General features: G+C 44.5%; 1 protein-coding gene and 1 long non-coding RNA gene across 5 annotated transcripts in view; one reads left to right on the top strand and one right to left on the bottom strand.

Moving 5' to 3' along the window:
* LOC142070942 (uncharacterized) overlaps nucleotides 1-11,740 on the top strand; it is a 65,426-nt gene extending 53,686 nt beyond the window's left edge. The window contains exon 4 of the long non-coding RNA XR_012666874.1: nucleotides 11,541-11,740. This is a non-coding gene — a long non-coding RNA (uncharacterized LOC142070942). The remainder of the gene's footprint in view (nucleotides 1-11,540) is intronic.
* ASAP1 (ArfGAP with SH3 domain, ankyrin repeat and PH domain 1) overlaps nucleotides 1-20,190 on the bottom strand; it is a 362,608-nt gene that overhangs the window by 319,344 nt on the left and 23,074 nt on the right. The window lies entirely within an intron of this gene.

Below are 20,190 nucleotides of genomic sequence, written 5' to 3'. Positions count from 1 at the left end.
TTTTGGGATATAATTTTCCATGTTCATCACCAATCAATTGTGATGTGGTGCTTCCCCCTTGAAAACTACTAACTTACTCATGTAGTTAGTTTACTCTTTTTAGACATCTGAATTTGGCCAGACATATTTAGTTGGGGATCCCAGCCGACTAATCGACTACTAGAAGCTAGATTCCGCTGGAATACTGTGAAGTGTATAAACAGAGTTCCACATTCACTCTGTGACCATATACTGGATTTATAACAACACACACTTAAACTCAGGCAAACTATTACAGAAAATGACTAGAAAACAGACAGATTGCATGAACACTAACACTGCTTAACACAAACCATAAACAGTATTTGTAACACAAAGTTCAGCAATTAACTGCTGTACAGCCGTCTTACTGTGTTACAATAAAATATTAGTTCATAACGTCTTTCAATTTCTAAGATGTTTGCTTAGCGATCCATGCCCATTCTCCTATGTTATTCTCCTTCCTAAATGAGCAAACAAGGAGGTTTACTTTTAAGATCAGCATCCCTGCTGGCAGCATTTTGCATTAGCAAAAGCACCAAGCCCTCCTCATACAACAGCACACCACTGCTCTTATATTAAACAACAAATGTACCACTTTCCCCACTGTTCAATCCGTGAAATACAACAGAAACAGTGTTCTAACAGGTTTAACACCACTTTGGCACATTTATTAATTAAACAAATAACATCTCTCAGCATTATGGAATAGCAGGAATTAGAAACTGATTAACAAAAGATACTTGATCCTTGGTGACTTTTGCAAACTGCACCAAGAAAACAAGAAGATAATTTGTTTCGCCACTAGAGGTTTCACTAAATATCATAATTAAAGCTGATCAAAAATGTTAAGTATTTTACATGAAAATATTCAAAATGTTTCCTTTCTAACTGTTCTAATTTTTCTGTGAGATGCAAACACTGAAAATATTTCAGCTTTAATTTTTTCTCCTCTCTTTTTTTGCTGCTGAAAAAGGGAGGAGAGAAAAGGAGAAGAGGAAGGGGGGAGTGAAGAAAGCAGAGTGAGAAAGTGACATCTCCACCCCTACACACCCTACAATTTTCAGGGGATTTGTTAATTGGAAAATTTCAAAACAAAATTAAACAATTTTCCATGAAAAGAGGCCATTTTTCAGAGAAAGTTTCAAACTAAACATTACACTATCTTTAGTCACAATATACAGCATAGAACCACAATCTGTCTTACACTGTCTGCCTTTTTTTCTTTAACAAACAGCTGCCAACTAAAGACTCACAAACAGACTTCCCCACAGCTTGAGTTCCTGCTTTGTTTGCCAGGGATCAAAAACCTGTCTGGAACTCCACACAACATACAGAGACATGTAGTAGTTGAATTAAATACTGCAAATGAACACATCATAATACAACATATTGCTAAAAGCTTCTAGCAACATAAAGCAACTTAAGGGAATTTTAAAAGTTGGGTACAATCACTGTTCGTCTGCATCATTCATCTTGGACTTACAGCCCTGCAGAAAAAGCAGGGAAAATATTTCATAGGACATCCTGTGAATCTCAGACCATGTGTGTGTTTTCCTTTTGTCACTACACTGCTTTTTGCAATCCCCCACAAGAACTGGTAGAAAAAATGGCTCCTTGCCATGCTGCCACTGGCTGATTTTAGAGAATTTAAATTACAGTTACAGTATCGCAAAACTCCAAACATTCAAAAATCAGGACTCAGGCCCTAAACAAATAACGAGGTTGTTTTTTTAAAATCTCATATGTTTTAAGCCAAACTTTGGGGTTCTTTCTGAGCCCGGCATGGTGCATATAAGCCACATTTTCAAGGTTTACCCTACAACAGTGAAGGCTAAAAACTTCTAAAAACCAAAAAATTAAATCTAAGATTCTCATATAATCCTTTGATTCCTGGAGCAGAAGCTTTAAGAAAAATGCCAAGTATCATGAGACTTGCCGTGAAGTTGTAAGTCAGTGGTGGCAGGTTTGTATAATTTTTGGTGGTGCCCAGAACAGGTCCAAATCCCCCCCCGCCACACCCCTGCCTTGTAAGCCAATATACAGTAACTCCTCACTTAAATTGTCCCGGTTAACGTTGTTTTGTTGTTACGTTGCTGATCAATTAGAGCAGTGGCTCTCAAACTTTTTTTTCCGTGGACCACTTGAAAATTGCTGAGGGTCTTGATGGACCACTTAGTGATCTTTCCAAATGTTGTTTGTACCGTTAGCTAACTATTGTAAAGCACTTTGGATAAATGTGCTATATTAAAAAAACCCTAAATAATAATTAACTTTTTTTGTTCTACACATAAACGCACACAACTCATATTTTAATATCAGTAGTCTTAACCTTTCTAATGCGATGGATATGCCCTCTCTCCCGCACCGCAGCAGCCCCCAAGCTGGGAGTGGGAAGAAGGGGGGGGTCTCTCCCTCTCTCCCCCCCTGCAGCAGCCCCTGAGCTCTGGCTGGAAAGGAGGGGGGGGTCTCTTCCCTGCCACAGCAGCCATAGAGCTGAAGCTGGGAAGGAAGGGGGTCTCTCCCCAGCAGCCGCAGCCCTGGAGCCTCTTTCTCTGGCCACTGTAGCCCTGCATGTCCCAAATTCCCCCCACCCCCTCTTCTCACACCACTGCCCCCTCCTACCTAACCCCTATTCCCCCCAAGGTCACCACCTCCTCTTACATGTGCATCTTGTCCAGGGACCTAATTAGAGGAGCCACGCCTGCGCAGCTCCACTAATTAGGTGGGTGGCCCTTCGTTCTCTCATGTGCGGTCACCCAGGAGTGCACCTTAGAGGGAACTATCCACAGACCACCTGAATGGAGCTCGCAGACCACTGGTGGTCCACGGACCACAGTTTCAGAACCTCTGAATTAGAGAGCATGCTCGTTTAAAGTTGCCCAATGCTCCCTTATAGTGTTGTTTGGCAGCTGCCTGCTCTGTCCACTGCTTGCAGGAAGAGCAGCCCGTTGGCGCTAGCTGGTGGGGGCTTGGAACCAGGGTGGGCCGACAGCCCCCACATCAGCTCCCCTAAATTCCCTGTGCGGCTGCTGCCCACCACGCTATCAATTGCCGGGCAGTTCAGCCGTCCCTCCCCACACTGCCCTGTGCTGCTCCTGCCCTCTGCCGTGGAGCTGCTCCCGGGAGCCTCCTGCTTGCTGTGCAGGTAGGGTGACCAGATGTCCCTATTTTATAGGGACAGTCCTGATTTTTGGGTCTTTTTCCTATAACACCCCACCCCCGTCCTGATTTTTCACACTTGCTGTCTGGTCACCCTATGGGCAGGTGGGGAGGGGAAAGAGGGATGTTGTTGTCAGGGTGTCCCCCTCCCCCATTCCTGCCCCCACTCATCTCCACAGAGCAGGGGGGGACACAGCAGGGCTCAGAATGGAGGGAGCTTGCTGGCAGCAACTGCTGTCTCCAAGTCTCTCTCTCACACACAGGGTGTGTGTCTCTGTCTCTCTCTCGCTGCCATGCTGTCTTCCCCCCTCCATTCCTGCTGCCTTGTAGAGTGAGGCTGCATTAACAACAATGTGTTAACCCTTGGGGGCTCAGCCAAGTGCTGGTTCATCATTTAGCAGCAAGGCATTCCCTGGGAAATATCCCACCCTCTTCCACCCTCTGACTCCACCACCTCAACCAAGCTTCACAATCATCATTGCTGTGTACAGTATTAAATTGTTTGTTTAAAACTTATACTGTGTATATATATAGGCTTTTGTCTGGCAAAAAAAAATTCTCTGGAACCTAACCCCCCATTTACATTAATGCTTATGGGGAAATTGGGTTCGCTTAACATCGTTTCACTTAAAGTCACATTTTTCAGGAACATAACTACAACATTAAGCGAGGACTTACTGTATATTTTTTAAAATAATGTAAAAATATGAGGGCTCTGGGGTGGGGCTGGTGATGAGGGGTTTAGGGTGTGGGAGGGGGCTCAGGGCTGGGGCAGAGGGTTGGGGTGCAGGGGGTGAGGGCTCTGGGGTGGGACAGGCTGCCCTGGGGCAAGGGCCAGAGAGGAGGATTCCCCCCAGCCCTCTCCCCGCAGGCAGCAGTGAGCTCCGGGGGGAGGGCCCCCCTACACCACACTCACCTCACACCACTGCCATTGCACGTGCTCCTAGGGCCCCTCTCACGTACAGGAAGCCCCCTCACCTCCCCTGCGGTGGGTGCCATGCGGGGGGCTGCCATCCCATGTGCACCTCCTCCCCTGCTGCTGCCCCTTACTGTAGCTTCACTGGGGGTGGGGCTGCCCCTTGTCCAGCGTGGGGCAGGAGCGGTGACTGTGGGCGGAGGGGCCCCCTGTGCTGGTGGAGGGTCCCGTTGGAAAATGAAAGTGTCTGAGAGGGAAGGGCAGGCTCAGGGTCAGCCTGTCCTGGCAGTATTGGGTGGGGGGTGCTAGGACCCTGCAGCGGCAGTTGATGCAGGGAGGCAGCATGGAGCTGCAGGGGAGAGACAGAGAGGCTGCAGAGCCCGGGCAGCAAGGGGAGGCTGGGGGACACTCTGGGGAGGTGCAGGGGGTGGCAGGTGGGGCCAGGGGAGAGACCCAGTCCCTAACATTGGTGGAGCCGGGCCCCTGGACTCTGAATATTGCTGGAGCCCGGGCACCACAGACCCATATAACTCGCCCCCTATGGTAAGAGTTGGCAAATATTAAAACATCATTTGATTCCGTTTCAAGGCAAACGTATAGCACAGAATATCCCTTACCCCAGAGTTCAGTGGACAAGAGGAAAGAAATGTCTCTAGAAAAATGAAAATAAAATTCTAAGTGCAATTATGAAATGGCTTTGGAAATGGATAAGGAAGATAACATGATCACTGACTTTATACATACAACTAGGAAGTTTATATTAAAAACATAAAGCAATTAATTCTCTGTGTTTGCAACAATTCTGTGAGTTTGCAACAATTGTAGCTGCAAGGGTTTATATATGTGTGGGGATGCATACGCAGGTGTTTACAACCTGAAGCTGGATGGTCCAAGAAAGCATTAAAAGGTGAGAAAAGAGCGAGGAAAAAGTGTTGACAAACTAAACAGTTGTGAAAAATACGAAAAGTAGTGTATTGCAAAGTTGCACAGATAACAGTGACAGGAGCCAGCTGAGGCCCAGGACTGTTGGATAAGAAGAGTTGAAAAGTGCAGAGTCACAAAGGGTACAAGCAGCATGGCAGCACTCAGCCACTTCCTTTCCTGTAACCAAAGTGCTTGGGACTAGAAACCAACCCATAGAGTTGTGGTGCTCCAGGAGAGAAGAAAAATAGAACAATCACAGGGACTGTCACAGGACAGGTTACTCAACGAGACAAAAGAAACATCTCTTTTTTTGGGGGTGCATTTTGAGAGAGTCTATGCCACAGGAATGTGCATTGATGGCTCCTCACTGCTTTCCTGTCCTCATTATACCTGGGTTATAGGAGTCTGTTACTTAGTGAAACTTGGAAATCAAAACAAGTCTGCAGCAGCTGTTTGGTGCCCAGGTCCTCATTATATGTCCCTGTGTGTAGATGTGCTTGCGTTCACCAGCTGAAACAGTGACATTGGCTTGGCAGAACTGCATCCCAGTGCCCTATGCAGGCAGCCTGTGTTGTGTTATTGTCTGGGGCTTTCAAGCACTGCAGTATATTATGCTGATTGCACATCTGTTTTAGCTACACAGCATAGGCATGGTAGAAGGCCATAGGACACAAAGCGTGAGTTAAAGGTCCCTCTGGCTGCTTTACCTCCAGCTCCATTATTGTCTGGGCTACATGGTTGCTAGTGAGGGAGACAATGCCACACTCTGCCTCCTCTTGGTGTGCATGCCTCCTTTTCAGATAGCCACACAATTTCCCCACAAGCACAACACTTTAGAATAAAGTTTCTATATACCCTTGGTTATTCCTGAGAGCAACCATGGAAATGGTACCCACACAGCCCTTCTGATGCAAGTTACCCCATGCATTGAAATGATGCATCTTGCACTTTTCCTCTCACTCACAAGTAGTACAAGTGAATGGACAACTGGGCTCCATTTAGTGCCATAGTGAACAAAGGTCATGTCACATCCTCGTTTCCATATCCTGGAAAGGAAGGATAGTCCAGTGCTTAGGGCACCGACTAGCACTTAGGTTCAAGACCCTGCTCTTCTACAGGCTTCCTGAGTGACCATGGGCAAGTCACTTAGAAAACTGATGTGCAGAGAGACTAGCTGTGAAATTGGGGTAACAGCACTTCCCTACCTCATGGGGGTGTTACGAGAATAAATACATTAAAGATTGTGCAGCGCTCATATACTAAGGTGATGGGGGCTATGTACATAGGCATAAAAATGAGATGTCTAAAACATCTACACTTACAGTAGTAAATGGTTACACTGGATTCTTTACTATATAGAACATTAGAAAATGTTTTGCAGAGGATAGGCTGAATGACATCTTTTCCCTCTCTTATGCTGCGTATGATTTCAATCTGAAAACTTGATTTTGTCTCATAAAACATTCTGAGAGTTTAGCAGCTTATAAACTCTTGTCTAGGGGACGTTTAAAGTGGTTTCTTGATTAAATTAGATCTAGAATGGATTTAGAATCAACCACCATTGCTGTCTGCTCTGTAAGGAGTAAGGAGGGTTAACTTCTTTGGGAGGAGGAGCTGTACCTAAAAAAAGTTTGCCATTGAACACAAAGCTAATTTGAAAAACTAAGATAATTTGAAACACATGTTCCTGGCTACATAAGTACTGCACAAACTGCAAAAGAGAAAATGATCATAAAAAGACATGGAATATTTCAAAACATAATTAAGAAAGTCAGCATTTTACAACATAAGAGTTACTGTACCTGAAATATTGTTTTGCTTTGTTAACGCTTTAAAAATGTAATTTTCTAAAGACTTTCTAACACAGTGTGAATTTATAATATAAAGAATATGGCAGGTATGTTAGATGATAGGGTTCACTAAAATATTCTTCTTATGTAATACTGTGAACAAAGATGACTCAGAATGAAACAGTTGGATACCTTATTTTGGGCACAAAATGCTGTGAATTAACTAACTCCTAAAAATAACATGCCTTCCCAGTTGCTTTTCAATGAACTTTTTTGATACTACCTGGATGTGTAACTTTTTTCAGTACAGCAAGACACTTTTTGTAATTATTAATGCACATACTCCTTGTCAGGCTAAAGTTTCAGAAACAAGACAGGCACAGTTCCCTTCACACCTACACTTTTGTTCCGTTTGCATTCTTTCAGTTCTGATGCTCAGAAAAGAACTAGATAACACTTCTTGGGTAGTTAAAACCAGAGGAGGCGGCAAAAGGTGTGAAAAGCTCTGCAAAAGAGTGACGATTCAATATATACTGTGACATACACTCAGATCTGTACAAAAGCCAACATGCCTCAGCGCTGCAAGAATAGCTGTAAAACCCACTCTGCAAAACCTCCAAGGCTTAAATATCGTGTTATAGTACCACATTCCAACACTTGCCAGAAGACACTGAATTATATCAAACAATCCAGAATCCCTGGAAATCAGAGATGAGCTGCACTATGAAGGCAGGAGAGAGTCTCCATGAGCTCCCAAACCATGCAAGTGTTGCCTAGGACAGCATGAATGCACAATGGTATTTCTGTACTGAATTTGCTGATTTTGCAGGGAAGCATGCACACACCCTTTGTCGGATATGCTGACTTTCTCTACAAACCAACCTGGTTTGTAAAGCTTTGTAAAGCTAGGAGTTGACTGAGGGCGTGTTTTGCCATTGGTTTCAGTGGAAGCAGGAGGAGGGCCATGGTGCAGTGTATACCAATATTAACAAATGTTGAAAGAATATTCCTAGGGTTGCAAAGCCAAGCACAGAAAATTAGGCTATTCCAGAATTAAGACATCAGAGCTGTAGCAGGGTTCACTTAGGGTCCAGAAGGCCTAGTGGGCAGGCCACAGTTCAACAGTCCCCAAAGTCCTAGGGGTGGCCTGGTCAGGCAATCTGGGAGTCTAGCAGTCAAATTACAGTCCAGCCTTCTCCAAGTTACCCCAGTCAGAGAAGGGGCAGAGGAAGGGTAGGGAGAACCCATCCCTTCCCTCTCCACCAGGTGCCAGCTCAGGGCTCAACAGGGAAGAGATGAGGAACATCTCAGCTCCCTCTAGCTCATACTCTGGGCCACTTCCTGCCACCCCGTCTCTCCTCAGTTTGGGGCAAGGTCACAGCATTCTGCCTCCCTCCCACAAGAGGGTTGCTCAAGCAGTCTCAACAAGTCTTCACAGCTCCCTTCCTGGTGTCCAACAAGTCTTCACAGCTCCCTTCCTGGTGTCCAATGAGCCTCCCTTGTAAGGGAGAGAAAAAGGGATCAGGCCCTGCTGCCCAAACAGGCCTTACCATAGTGTCTCCCCAGCTGTGTCCTCTGTCCCAGAAGAGGCTAACTGCTTCCTTTCTGCAGGCAGCCTCTCCCCGTGCTTGATTGTCAGAGTCACCTTTTAAGTCAGCCCTCCCGTGTGCAGGATGCTCTGCAGCTGCTGAGGGGTGGAGCTTTCTGAGCTCAGTACAGCTCCATCACTCCATCACTCTTAGTGAGGTTTCAGAGTAACAGCCGTGTTAGTCTGTATTCTCAAAAAGAAAAGGAGTACTTGTGGCACCTTAGCGACTAACCAATTTATTTGAGCATGAGCTTTCGTGAGCTACAGCTCACGAAAGCTCATACTCTTAGTGAGGGGTCTGTAAACCCCACCGTATGGGCACACAGTGAATAACAAAGTGAAAGCAAAATAGGGAATAGCTTCTTCCTGAATGAGCACCATCCATTCGGTTGCTGTCAGGGATCCAGGTCTAGGTATCCTGGCCCGGCCTGAGTGTGGGGACTGGACTAGATGACCTCTCTAAGTCCCTTCCAGCCCTACATTTCTGCGATTCTATGATGATGCACACACACAAAGGGGTCAAATTAAAGTTTCCCAGACAACCTTAGTTCTGGCATTTTCTAACTTCTGAGTGCTTGATGTTGCATGCTCAATAATGAGTTTTTGTAACAGTTTTTTTCTGTGTACTTTTCTAGGTTTTTTAAAAAGCAAACTGACCCCCTCGCAGAAATGCCATCATGTGGCATCATATTGACACCCACATGGATTATTAGCAGGTAGATTCACCACACAGACCTCTGCCACTTGAGCTAACAGTGTAACTGATAGCAACAGTAGGTTGTCATCCTCAGTGTGGACCAGCATTAGAAAGAAATGGGACATTTTGCCAGAGGGTTTCAGAGATATTTTCTGATAGCAGAGGAATGATGAGATTCAGGAATCTTGGATTCCAGTCAAGATTCTGGAGGGGAATCTCTCCATAACCTCCAAGTGTGTCCCCTCCAGCCTATGTCTTCCCCACCCCTGCCCCTTCATTTCAGTCCCATTTTCCTCACCTACCCAGCTCCAGTCTCCACTCCTCAGGTTTCTTATCCCAGTCTTGGTCTCTTTACCCAGCAAGTCCTAGTCTCACCCTTTTGAAAACCCCATCTCAGTCTCCCCACCAATCCTTACCCAGTTATTGCTTGTTTCCTCCCCCAACCTCTTGTCCCCACTCTCCTTGCCCAGATAGTCCTAGCTACCCATCTCCCAAGCTCCTCATCTCACATGTCTTTATCCCCTACCCTGGCCTCCTCTACCTGCATATACAAACTGAAGTTTTTCAAAGGCTTATAACTTGGCCAAATTTTGGCAGATTTTCATGGGGATGGCAAAAGGCACATCCCTGATATAAAGGCCAAATTTCAAATCCCTGATCAATGCACAGAGGCACTAAAGCTTTCCAAATAAAAGGTCACCTGAACTTTTTTAATATTGAAAAAAAACCAATATATTTTTCCCCTGGCTGCTTCTTCCAAAACCAGCTGAACCTTTTTGGTTGAAATTTTCCAAAAACTTTGATATGAAGCTGACACGCAGCATGGAAAATTTGAGCCCAATGGTAAAAGTTCAGCAAAGTTATCAGTGTGACAGATATGGCAATTTCTTGCAATATCTTGGGGAGATCTTACTGTGTCAAGTTTACGTATCATTGCGGGCCAGGGATTGTATGTAATTCCCTGTGCTAGAGTGACCACAGCTTCTCCAGGAGCTAAGAACAGTGAGAGGTGATCAGGCAAATTCACTTAGCAAGTAACACTCCAGAGAAGTACCACCACCTGGACAGGCTCACCTATACTAGCTCAGAATGGATTCTCCAGAGACCAACAGACAAAGAAAGTTCTTTTGGATAAACAGCTGGAGTTTAAACTGATTCAGGGTCTTCTTTCTGACACAGCAAATGGGCTGGAATTTCTGTCCAAGGGGGGCTTCCAGTCCTTCCTGTGAAGGGTTGAAAGGACTTTGGCCTATGGAGGCCCCATAAGACAGATGGGTGACCTCTGGTAAACTTATGAGCATGGATGTAGGTTCTTTTATTGTTTCTGATATACTTTTGCTGTAATTATTTCACTTTAAGAATAAATTAGCTTATTTAGAAAGAGCTGTGTGGTAATTTATAACTGTGAGCAATTGCAATTGTTTGTAGCCTCTGAGAAGAGAGCAAAGTGCAGATGCAGGCTTGTTTAGGCAGTATGGCTTGTTGGGATTAACCGTGTAGGCAGGGAACTATGCAGCCTTGAAAAACCCTGATCAGGAGTTTTGAGAGATCTGCCCAAGAGAGGTGATGGCTGCCAGCTGGAAGCTGAAAGGTGGGTGTCCTTCTTGGACCATAGAGGTGGATTACAGGTGCAGTTTCCCTGAACAGTGACAATAAGCCACTGAAAAAAGGGTGTTATAATGGGAAGTGTCAGGCAGCCTTAATACTAAGTGCAACCAGCACCACCACTAATAGAGCCTGATCCAAGCCCTGTCAAGGGGAGTCCTTCTATGGCCCTTAATGGGCTTTAAATAAGGCCCCTAAATCCTTTATTGCAGTACTTCCCACTATAAACATAAGGAATATCACAAACACTGTGGTGCAGTAAATATCCATTTTTAATTATTGGCATAATCTCACTTCGTCACATTTGACACGTCAGACACTGCCAATTCGCACGGCTTTTCTTTGACATGTGGCACATTAGCCATGGGAGCATATGGTCCTGCATTTTTTGTACTATGTTTGTCTTCTACTAGGATCTGGGTAAATCAATTCTCTCATGAGAAATCTGAAAAGAACCTATGTAGGACAGATGGAAGTTAACATTGTTCTCTTATGCTTGTGGGATCTTTGAAAAAATCTGCTGAAATTGGCAGGATATATTTTACTGTGCAAATAGGATACGGAAACCTATTTGTGCTCCAGCAGATGTTCTCCAACTTTCCTATAACAGGCCTCACATCTTACCACTGAGATTGTCTCCTGGGCACCTCCCACGATTGTATAACATCCCCAAGGCAACTTATGTTACATGGAAAAGTCATATTGAGAAAGTATTTTGTGCCTTCCTTTAAAGCTGTCTTTAATGTAATGAGTATTGACCTTTTTGAAAAAGCTAACCACACTGATGTTTTTTGCTGTTTATTTTTTCTCTTCCCCTTCCACTGGCTTTGTTTCATTCAGCTGGAAACCAGGAAGAAAGCCAGCATACCACCTGAGCAGCGAGCTCTCTGGTAGATCACCGAACCAGGTCATCACATTCTGGGAACTTTTGTATTAGTAATTTTCTGCCATACTTTGTTGGTGTTCTGCTTTACCAGTTTCTTACATGCAAGTTGCTTACAAGGTAAAACATATTTAATAGTCAAAATAAAAAATGCTAATTCAACACCAATGCTTATCCAACAGAGGGATGTTCAGCTGATTATAATGCCTTACCCTGATGTACTTGACTGTATTTTTCCAACTCATTTACTTCCCTGATCACATATAAACAACAGGATGGCACTGGGAACTGAACTTTGACACCAAAGTCTGCTGTTACTCCTACTTTGGATGCTGCTGCTGCTCTTTCTCCACAGCCGGGTTGGATCCCAGATGGAAATGTTTATTATCTCATCTTTGAAGAAGAAACATATTAAAAAAGAGCAGCTCTATTTACAGTGGGAAGGAACTTTTTTTTGCCTATCAGTGTGATACCTCGTAGAGCATTAATATATTCTAACTGCATTTGGAAGTATCAAATTGTGTCTTAAGGTAAATACATTTACATCAAAGTGTATTCACTTGAAATACATTGTATTTCAGTAGCTTTAAACTTCTGTGCAAGAAAAGTTTGGAAAAAAGGCAAGATACATTATATTTATTTATTTAGAACATAAAAATGGCCATACTGGGTCAGACAATGGTCCATCTTCTGACAGCGGCCGGTGCCAGATACTTCAGAGGGAACGAACAGAACAGGGCAAGTCTGAGGGATCCATCCCCTGTCGCCCGGTCCCAGTTTCTAGAATTTGGAGGTTTACAGACACCCAGAACCTGAGGTTGCATCCCTGACCATCTTGGCTAATAGCCATTGATTGACCTATCCTCCATAAACATATATAATTCTTTTTTGAACCCAGAACATCCCATGGCAATGAGTTCTTCAGACTCACTGTGTTGTGTGAACAAGAAGTAAAGAAGTACATCCTTATGTTTGTTTTAAGCCTGCTGCCTATTATGGGGAGGGCTTTGAATGACTACAGAGAATTCTTTCAGATGTATCTGCCTGGTAGGTCTTGCCCACATGCTCAGGGTCTAACTGATTGCCATATTTTGGATTGGGAAGGAATTTTCCCCTGGGTCAGATTGGCAGAGACCCTGAAGTTTTTTTTGGTCTTCCTCTGCAGCATGGGGCATGGGTCACTTGCAGGTTTAAACTAGTGTAAATGGTGAACTCTCTGTAACTTGAAAATCTTTAAACTATTATTTGAGGACTTCAGTAACTCAGCCAGAGGTTAGGAGTCTATCACAGGAGTAGGTGGCTGAGGTTCTGCGGCCTGCAATATGAGGAGACTAGACTACATGATCACAATGGTCCCTTCTGACCTTAAAGTCTATGAGTCTATTTTCATCATCTATTTCTTGTGTTATGTGAAAGGGTAAATAACACTTCCCTATTCATTTTCTCCACACCATGCATCACTTTATAGATCTCTATCATACCACCACCACCCCTTAACAATCTCTTTTCTAAACGGAACAGTCTGTTTTTGTAATCTCTCCTTGTAGGGAAGCTGTTCCATACCCCCTAATAACTTTCATTGTCCTCCTCTGCACCTTTTCCAATTCTAATATATCTTTTTTGAGATGGGGCGATCAGCACTGAAGGCAGTATTCAAGGTGTGGGTGTACCATGGATTTATATAGTGGCATTATACTGTCTTATTATCTATCCCTTTCCTAATGGTTCCTAATATTCTGTTTGCTTTTTTGACAGCTGCTACACATCAAGCAGATGTTTTCAGAGAACTTTTTAGTTGCAGAAAATGCAAAGGGACACATTGGAAATTTCAGAATGAAACAGCACATAGCGGACATCAGTTGTGATTACACAGGAATGAACATTTTAACGCATGGAAACCCTACTGCGCACTCTATATAGATGGTACTTGTCTGATAGTGAAGGCAAAATTTTAAAGTCTTGGCAATCACAGAAGGCTTCATTAGGATTTTTCTGCTGTCTGTCAATATCAGGCCATATTGGACAATCTGGCAGAAGGGAATAATGTGACAGTGGCTAGGGACAGGACTCCAGTAACAACAAGGAGTTCCAATCACCTGATGCCTTCCCCTTGTGGGCTTCTTGGCTCTCCAACAGAAAGAGAAGGCTATTGTCAGCGTTTTAATGTTAATTCATAATTACAGAAAGAAACGCAGCAAAGGAGAGCTGTAACATTCAAAACATGTCTGCTGTGGTAGATTAAAGCAAAACTGTATGTGCTATGAAGTAAAAGACCCAGGAGTAAATTGCTGAAAGAAATGCGAAGGGGTCTTTTTCTCACTTGGGACATTCTGGTCAATTAAAGTTTATCAATGGAGCACTGAAGAAGGTCACTTCACACTTCTCTCTGGTGACAACTGATTTATATGTGCCAGGAGAAGAAAGTTATCTAAGGGGATAAATAATATCTTCATGAAAAGGTAAGCTTGACATAGTTCCTACTACTACACAAGTCCCCAAATCATATTCTAAATTTGGTCTTGATGTTTGAGAGTTTGTATCACAGAGCAAAGCACCAGAGGGTGGCTGTGTAGTTTAGAACTGGAGGAGGCCAGCCTTATACAGAGAATCAAAAAATTCCCAAGTGGATTGTAGATGATAGAATGTAATAGAGTAATTCTGTCAATGAGCAGGTTAGGAACTTTTTAATTTGCAAATTATAGCTGTGAGACACTTTAATTCCTCTTTCAGAGGAACTTCAGTCTATTGACTGTTGGAACTCGCTTCCTGGCAGTACAAGTGGGTCCCACTCTCCCTTAGTTTAGGGTCTAGTTAATACCATATTACTTGATGTTTAAGAACAGATTCAACCATACTGATTAGTACCTGATTTCAAGGAACTACCTGCACAGTAAGCTAGCGCTAAAGGGGAGTAAGGGAGGCAGAGCTGAGTTTTATATTGCACTTGTTCCCCAAGGGAACCCAAATCCTTTTATGTACATGCTCACCTTCAGGGTGGAATGCAGATATTTATCTTAGAATATCAGGGTTGGAAGGGACCTCAGGAGGTCATCTAGTCCAACCCCCTGCTCAAAAGCAGGACCAATCCCCAATTAAATCATCCCAGCCAGGGCTTTGTCAAGCCTGACCTTAAAAACTTCTAGGGAAGGAGATTCCACCACCTCCCTAGGCAACGCATTCCAGTGTTTCACCACCCTCCTAGTGAAAAAGTTTTTCCTAATATCCAACCTAAACCTCCCCCACTGCAACTTGAGACCATTACTCCTTGTCCTGTCCTCTTCTACCACTGAGAATAGTCTAGAACCATCCTCTCTGGAACCCCCTCTCAGGTAGTTGAAAGCAGCTATCAAATCCCCCCTCATTCTTCTCTTCTGCAGACTAAACAATCCCAGTTCCCTCAGCCTCTCCTCATAACTCATGTGTTCCAGACCCCTAATCATTTTTGTTGCCCTTCGCTGGACTCTCTCCAATTTATCCACATCCTTCTTGTAGTGTGGGGCCCAAAACTGGACACACTACTCCAGATGAGGCCTCACCAACGTCGAATAGAGGGGGACGATCACGTCCCTCGATCTGCTCGCTATGCCCCTACTTATACATCCCAAAAGGCCATTGGCCTTCTTGGCAACAAGGGCACACTGCTGACTCATATCCAGCTTCTCATCCACTGTCACCCCTAGGTCCTTTTCCGCAGAACTGCTGCCTAGCCATTCGGTCCCTGGTCTGTAGCTGTGCATTGGGTTCTTCCGTCCTAAGTGCAGGACCCTGCACTTATCCTTATTGAACCTCATCCGATTTCTTTTGGCCCAATCCTCCAATTTGTCTAGGTCCCTCTGTATCCTATCCCTCCCCTCCAGCGTATCTACCACTCCTCCCCATTTAGTATCATTCGCAAATTTGCTGAGAGTGCAATCCACACCATCCTCCAGATCATTTATGAAGATATTGAACAAAACCGGCCCCAGGACCGACCCCTGGGGCATTCCACTTGATACCAGCTGCCAACTAGACATGGAGCCATTGATCACTACCCGTTGAGCCCCACAATCTAGCCAACTTTCTACCCACCTTATAGCGCATTCATCCAGCCCGTACTTCTTTAACTTGCTGACAAGAATACTGTGGGAGACCGTGTCAATAGCTTTGCTAAAGTCAAGAAACAATACATCCACTGCTTTCCCTTCATCCACAGAACCAGTAATCTCATCATAGAAGGCGATTAGATTAGTCAGGCATGACTTTCCCTTGGTGAATCCATGCCGACTGTTCCTGATCACTTTCCTCTCATGTAAGTGCTTCAGGATTGATTCTTTGAGGACCTGCTCCATGATTTTTCCGGGGACTGAAGTGAGGCTCACTGGCCTGTAGTTCCCAGGATTCTCCTTCTTCCCTTTTTTAAAGATGGGCACTACATTAGCCTTTTTCCAGTCATCCGGGACTTCCCCCGTTCGCCATGAGTTTTCAAAGATAATGGCCAATGGCTCTGCAATCACAGCAGCCAGTTCCTTTAGCACTCTCAGATGCAACTCGTCCGGCCCCATGGACTTGTGCACGTCCAGCTTTTCTAAATAGTCCCTAACCACCTCTTTCTCCACAGAGGGCTGGCCATCTATTCCCCATGTTGTGATGCCCAGCGCAGCAGTCTGGGAGCTGACCTTGTTAGTGAAGACAGAGGCAAAAAAAGCATTGAGTACATTAGCTTTTTCCACATCCTCTGTCACTAGGTTGCCTCCCTCATTCATTAAGGGGCCCACACTTTCCTTGGCTTTCTTCTTGTTGCCAACATACCTGAAGAAACCCTTCTTGTTACTCTTAACATCTCTCGCTAGCTGCAGCTCCAGGTGTGATTTGGCCCTCCTGATTTCATTCCTACATGCCCGAGCAATATTTTTATACTCTTCCCTGGTCATATGTCCAACCTTCCACTTCTTGTAAGCTTCCTTTTTATGCTTAAGATCTGCTAGGATTTCACCGTTAAGCCAAGCTGGTCGCCTGCCATATTTACTATTCTTTTGACACATCGGGATGGTTTGTCCCTGTAACCTCAACAGGGATTCCTTGAAATACAGCCAGCTCTCCTGTATTTATCAGTGAGCAGTAACACTACACAACTATTGAGGCCAAAAAGTGAAGTAGAATCTCTTATACAATAGGAACCTCCACTGGGAATTTAGGTATGTCGAATGTAGTTGCCTAAGTTGGACATTGGTCAGAAGTCTGGGGCTAAGATGCCTACTCTCACAAGAAGTGCCATGGGTTTTATTTTTTGTGGCCACAGAGGACAGGATGTTTGTTTTCCATCTCCTCTGAATGACAGCATGTCCAAAGGCACAGTTCCCTCCTAACACCATGCTTGGGCTTTTGTTTAGGACTGATTCAGAGGAAAGGGTGCCACTTCATGAATCAGAAAGCCGCTTCCTTCAGTACTTAGGTTTTTCTTGGAGTCCTCCCCACCCAGTATTGGGCCACCCTGCTTAAACAGTGAAATTCTACAGGTACTGCACTGGGGCTCCTTTCTCATCCCCGAGTGCTATATCACTTAGGCCCTGATCCGGCACACACTTACACACATCCTGAACTCTACACGTGTGAGTAGTCTCACTGAAGTCAATGGGATGACTCATGCCTTTAAGGCTCTGCAGGGTCAGCCCCTTTAGTTTGTAGGTGCAAGTGCTTGGATGAGCACAGTTAATCTATTTTAACAAGATTGTACCCAATTCAGCATCAGAAAGTGCTGCTGCCTCAGTTTCCCTTTCTTGGCCTTCCCAAGAACTGTACCCAGCTCTCACAGGAGAGAAATAACACCCTTGTTGTGGGAACTGGTTTATGAAAACATCACAACAGTTCAAATGTTTACGTTTACCTTAAACCAAAGCAAATCTTTCCCCAGCTCCCTTCAGCCCCTTCTTAGGCTCCCCAAACCCAGCTCCTAATCACCTTTGTCCAGCTTGTCCTTGTCCATCCTTCCACAAACGCAAGGCGAGGCCACACCGCTCTATTCTGTTGCAAGCACGTTCTTTCCATTTCTGGCCAAAGTTTTGTCACGGGATCAGCTTCTATTCATAGAATCTTAGACTTTAAGGTCAGAAGGGACCGTTATGATAGTCTAGTCTGACCTCCTGCACAATGCAGGCCACAGAATCTCACCCACCCACTCCTGTAACAAACCCCTAACCTATGTCTGAGCTACTGAAGTCCTCAAATCATGGTTTAAAAGACTTCAAGGTGCAGAGAATCCTCCAGCAAGTGACCTGTGCCCCATGCTGCAGAGGAAGGCAAAAAAACCCCAGGGCCTCTGCCAATCTACCCTGGAGGAAAATTCCTTCCCGGCCCTAAATAAGGTAGTCAGCTAAACCCTGAGCATGTGGGCAAGACTCACCAGCCAGACACCCAGGAAAGAATTCTCTGTAGTAACTCAGATCCCACCCCATCTAACATCCCATCACAGGCCATTGGGCATATCTACCACTAATAGTTGAAGATCAATTAATTGCCAAAATTAGGCTATCCCATCATATCATCCCCTCCATAAACTTATCAAGCTTAGCCTTGAAGCCAGATGTTTTCTCAAATATAATTTCTCTTTAGATTGTTGCTCCTCTTATGGTTCCTGCTCCTGCCCAGCCTAGCCTACAGAAAGCTTCCTGCCCACAACTGGAGGTTACTTTAGCCAGGCCTTTGTATCTGGCTCATGTGGAGAACCCCTACCTCAACCCTCTCTAACCCTGAATTCCCCCTAGATGCACCTTCCTGGAAGCCTTTCCCCCTTCTTCTCCCTACTGGATCAGGCACTCTTTTATAGAAAGTCCCACCCCAGGGCTGCTATCAAGTGATCTTGATCACCTGACCCAGCTGCCCTGCTCAGCTCCACATGTGCTGGATAACTAGGCACAACACCCTAAAAAGACTAGCTCTACCTGTGAAAGTCTTCCTTTAAAAATTCTTCTTACTTTTGGTGTTATTTTGCGCAGTAGCTGCTTTTCGAACTGAAATCACCTTACCATGTGTGTTTAAACAAAGAAATAAAACTTTGAAGTCAGTGATTTTGTTATTTTAATAAATAGCTAATTTTTCAAGGGCCAAGCATATAATACATATATAAAATACATATAAACTTGGAAGAAGCAGTCTGCAGAGGGATAGTGAATTTCTTTTGAATTTCTTTTAGTGAACTATTCAGTCTCCCACTAGAGACCATTTATGCCAGGTTTGAGCCTAGAGCAAATTTTTATTGCTGAGTTGCAGTTACCCCTTGAAAATGGGGGTTTATAATGGAAACTCTGACAAACCCATAGCTAGAGCTGCGTTAGCAGCTGTTTCAGTAATGAAATGTCTGTGCAGGGCAGGGACCAGAGAGTGAACAGCATAATATGCTTTTTGACTTGCAAATATTAGAAATGATTGTGAACAATCCATAAACCATGTTGGTGTAACCTAAGATTAGAGAAACCATACGTGTCTGTGCAGCACACATACATGAATTAATATGACAGGGGTATGTTGCCAGCTGTTAAATGGAACATATTGCCCTGTTTATTTGGACTCGCAGATGGTGGGGTGGGGTGGGGGGGAAGGCAAGTTACTTCAGATAGTGATTGCAACAACAGGATTTTGGGGATATTACATGGATATGGTGGAATTCAAAGGCACAGGAGGATTTGTGCAGACAGCTAACTAGTCCATCAGTACATTAATCAAGCAGCCAGCCTGAACAGAAAACCAACCTTTACCATAAAAACAGGATACAGAGTAGGATGTTCCTGCCTCCCAGAGAACATTAGGCTGGTTAATTCTGTGCATTCATCCAACTTGCAATTTTCAGCGTGCACAGAAATGCAAATAAAGGGCCCTCTGCTATCCCAGAAAGCTTTGCTACTCGCCCCTTCAATAGTATAGTTACAACTATTTGTGTAGCCTCTCACAGTGACGTGATACAAACTGCAAATGCTGTAGGTGAGAACTAGGGTGACCAGATAACAAATGTGAAAAATCAGGACACTTTCTTTTTTGGGAGGGGGGTGAGTAATAGTTACCTATATAACACAAAGCCCCTAATATCGGGATATCTGGTCACCTAGCAAGAGCTGAATCCCGCTCTCACTTAGATTTGGGCAACGCTATTGGGGCTAAGCTGGTGTAACAGAGCCAAAGTTTGACCCACTAGGAAAGATTCCCTACCCTATTCCGGTCCCTTTGTGCTGCTCAGGCTCAGATGGTGAAGAGGGAGTGAAGACTGGCTGCAGATCCCGTCATGGCAATTCCCCTTCATGGAGGCATCCTCAGCAGTCCTAAAACTGGAAGAGCTGACTCCATCTCTTTTCCTGTGGTGGGGGAAGGGAATTGAGTAGCTGGAATGCAATGCATTCTGGCTGTCCCCAGCTGGCAGATGGTCCTCTGTGGACCATTGCCAGCTGGCATAGGTCAGAGCAGGTCATGGAGGTCTGGGCCTGGGATCAGGCAGAGAATTAGGGAGTTGTAATCAGCTTCTTGACAGCTCTCCCTTCACCCATGGAAGCAGAGAATCTGGCCCTCAATCGTTATATAGTTGAATTCTAACTTAAAATGGAATAATTAAAAAAAAAAGGATAGAGTTAACTTACAGATTCA

Source organism: Caretta caretta, chromosome 2, assembly GCF_965140235.1.
Source record: "Caretta caretta isolate rCarCar2 chromosome 2, rCarCar1.hap1, whole genome shotgun sequence".
NCBI lineage: Eukaryota > Metazoa > Chordata > Testudines > Cheloniidae > Caretta > Caretta caretta.
The sequence above is the reverse complement of the archived record's forward strand: the minus strand, read 5'-3'. Positions and strand labels throughout refer to the sequence as shown.